Here is a 3,726-nt window from a genome sequence, read left to right as displayed (position 1 = left end):
TTTGAGGCCAGCCTGGGCAACACATCGAGAGCCTGTCTCTACAAAAAATAAAAAATTAGCCAAGCATGGTGGCACACTCCTGTATCCCAGCTACCTCAGGAGGCTGAGGCAGGAGGATCACTTAAGCTCCAGAGTTCAAGGCTGCAGTGTGCCACGATCACACCACTGCACTCAGCCTGAGCAACAAAGTAAGACCCTGAATCAAAACAAAAAAGTCTTTGAGCAATTTACTAAGTTTCAAAGAGCTATTTACAGTTTCATTGGTGATGGAAGACATTTGCAATCCTCAGCACTGTCCATCAGACCTAGAAGCAATGACAATTCAGCAGCAGTGAGCAACCCTAGCACCAGATATGACTTCTAAATACTACCTCTTACTAAAAAGACACCAGGGACCCTTGGAAAAACAACTGAGTCATGATCTGGGACAGGAGTTTTTCGATATAAGGCTAGAATATCTTATTATGCCCCAAAGCAAAGGCACTGTGAAAGAATCTTAGGATGACAGCCAAAGAATGCAAAGGCCAACTTGAAGGGGTTCTCTCTGGCCATAGTTGGGTCAGTTTCATGGAAAAAGATAATAGAGTGGAACACATCAAATATATAAAAATCCAATAGTTCACATAATGATAATTTAAAAACAAATCCGTGGTCACCTATGGAGATTGGAAGGGCACCAACTCCTGACAGGCTGATAAATAAAAGGAAAGGATCTTATTCTGCCTTTTTCTGTATAAACTGTATTTCAGTATAACTGAGTAGTTGATATGAGAAATTTCTTCTTTATGTAAGGAACACAGCTAAGAAAAAGAAATAACAGAACTAGAAAATTATCGGTTCCAAGTCACTATTGAATTAATGGATTCTGGCAATGAACTGCAATGGCTGCAAAAACCATTAGATGATAGGTTGATGAGGATCTTTATTATGGATGGATCAGGTTGAGAACATCTAGCACTAACCCATCAGCTTAAACCTGTAAAGATAGAAAAATCAGACATCATATTTTTCCTGATATGATACAATCAGAATGCATACCAAACCACTTTTATGTCTTACCAGAATGAACCTAGATCAAACCAAGGTCTGTCTAGCTGTTCACAAGAAATACAGGGATAGAGAAACAAGTCAAATGACTTGTTTACAACCAGTGAAATCTGGAATGTGGGAATTTCTGTAGGACAAGTGATCCAGTTTCTCTGATGAATGAATGGCATAAAAAGGGCATGATAGTGGGGGAATGTAAGAGACTTAAGAAGCGTATTGTATTGGTTTGGCTGCCATAATAAAATACAACAGACTGGGTGGCTTAAACAACAATAATGTATTTCTCACACTTCTGGAGACTAGAAGTCTGAGCTCATGGTGACAGCAGGGTTGGGTTCAGGTGAGGGCTCTCTTTCTGGCTTATAGACGGCTGCCTTCTCATGTGTGCTCACATGACCTTTGCTCAGCACATGCTTATGGAGAGAGCAAGATCTCTCTGTCTCTCTTCCTCTTATAAGGCCACCAATCCTATGGGATTAATACCCTTATGACCTCAAAAGCCCTATCTCCAAATATAGTCATGTTAGAGGTTAGGCCTTCATATGAATTTAGCAGGGACACAATTCAGTCCATAGCATGCATCAGCCATATGCCATGTATGGACCTTGTTTGAATCCTGCTTGCAAGAAACCACCTGTAAAAAGACATTTATAGGACAATCAGGGAAATTGTCTTTGTTGTGGTGGTGGTGGTGGTGGTGGTGGTGGTTTGAGATAGGATCTCATCTGTCACCCAGGCTGAAGGGCAGTGGTGTAATCATGGCTCACAGCAGTCTCAAACTCCTGGGCTCAAGTGATCCTCCTACCTCAGCTTCCCAAGTTGCTGGAATTATAGGTACACACCATCAGGCCTGGCTAATTTCTTTCTTTTTTTTTTTCTTTGTAGAGAGAGGGTCTCCCTGTGTTGCCAAGGCTAGTCTAAAACTGTTGGGTTCAAGTGATTCTCCTGCCTTGGCCTCCCAAAATGCTGGTGTTATAGGTGTGAGCCACTACACCTAGCCTCATCAGGGAAATGGTAACGTCCCACCTATTGGATACTAGATGATACTAAGGAATCATTAATTTTTTGTAGATGTAACAAAAATGTTGTGGTTGCTTTCTTAAAATTCTTTATCTTTTAGAGATACATACAAAAGTATTTACCTTTGAAATTATATAAAGCCTGGGATTTGTTTTAAATAACATATTAGGGGTAGGAGTAGAGGTTGGAAAGGAGATATAGGTGAAACCAGATCATCCATATATCAATGACTAGTGAAGGCCAGGCACTGTGTCTTACGTCTGTAATCCTAGCACTTCGGGAGGCCGAGGTGGGAGGATCACTTGAGCCCAGGAATTCAAGACCAGCCTGGTCAACAAAGTGATATCCAATCTCTAGAAAAGATATAAAAACTTAGCTGGGTATGGTGGCTCAGACCTGTAGTCCCAGCTACTTAGGAGGCTGAGCTGGAAGGATTGCTTGAGCCCTGGGAAGTCAAGGCTCCAGTGAGCTGTGATTGCACCACTGCACTCTAGCCTGGGCAACAGAATGAGAACCTGTTTCAAAAAAAAAAATGAATTTCTACATGCACCGGAAGACCGAGGTCATCTTTCCTTGCCTAACGCAGCCATGGCTCATGGTCCCAAGAAGCATCTGAAGTGGGTAGCAGCTCCAAAGCACTAGATACTGGATAAATTGACCGATGTGTTTGCTCCTCTTCCATCCACCGGTCCCCACAAGTTGAGAGAGTGTCTCCCCCTCATCATTTTCCTAAGGAACAGACTTAAGTATCCCCTGACAGGAGGTGAAGAAGATTTGCATGCAGCAGTTCATTAAGATCGCTGGCAAGGTCCGAACTGATATAACTTACCCTGCTGGATTCATGGATGTCATCAGCATTGACAAGATGGGAGAGAATTTTTGTCTGATGTATGACACCAAGAGCTGCTTTGCTGAACATTGTATTACACCTGAGGAAGCCAAGTACAAATTGTGCAAAGTGAGAAAAATGTTTGTGGACACAAAAGGAATCCTTCATCTGGTGACTCATGATGCTCGCACCATCCGCTACCCTGATCCCTTCATCAAGGTGAATGATACCATTCAGACTGATTTGGAGACCTGGCAAGATTACTTGATTTCATCAAGTTACACTGGTAACCTGTGCATGGTAACTGAAGGTGCTAACCTGGGAAGAATTGGTGTGATCACCAAGAGAGAGAGGCACCCTGGATCTTTTGACGTGGTTCACATGAAAGATGCCAGTGGCCACAGCTTTGCCACTCGACTTTCCAACATTTTTGTTATTGGCAAGGGCAAAAAACCATGGATTTCTCTTCCCTGAGGAAAGGGTATCCACCTCACCATTGCTGAAGAGAGAGACAAAAGACTGGTGGCCAAACAGAGCAGTGGGTGAAATGGTCCCTGGGTGACATGTTAGGTCTTTGTACGTAATTAAAAATAATGTGGCATGATTCATAGAAAAAACAAAACAATTGAAACTGGGTTATGAGCACTTGGGGCTCTACTTCTCTATTCTCTCTACATTTGTGTATGTTTGAAATTTTTCATTATAATAAAAAATCTTTTTAAATCAAGAAGGAGTGGAAGGGAGAAATACTCAAGAAGTATTTTGACCATACACAATGTATAGATCTGTGTAGATTTTGTTAAACGCTGACTCAAACACACCAACTGATA

At 41.9% G+C, this 3,726-nt stretch overlaps 1 pseudogene; it reads left to right on the top strand.

Annotated features, from left to right (window-relative positions):
• The first annotated feature begins 2,655 nt into the window (after positions 1-2,655).
• On the top strand, positions 2,656-3,442 carry LOC104657352 (annotated as a pseudogene).
• Positions 3,443-3,726: the final 284 nt, after the last annotated feature.

Source organism: Rhinopithecus roxellana, chromosome 4, assembly GCF_007565055.1.
Source record: "Rhinopithecus roxellana isolate Shanxi Qingling chromosome 4, ASM756505v1, whole genome shotgun sequence".
Classification (NCBI taxonomy): domain Eukaryota; kingdom Metazoa; phylum Chordata; class Mammalia; order Primates; family Cercopithecidae; genus Rhinopithecus; species Rhinopithecus roxellana.
This window is presented reverse-complemented; position numbering and strand designations above follow the sequence as displayed.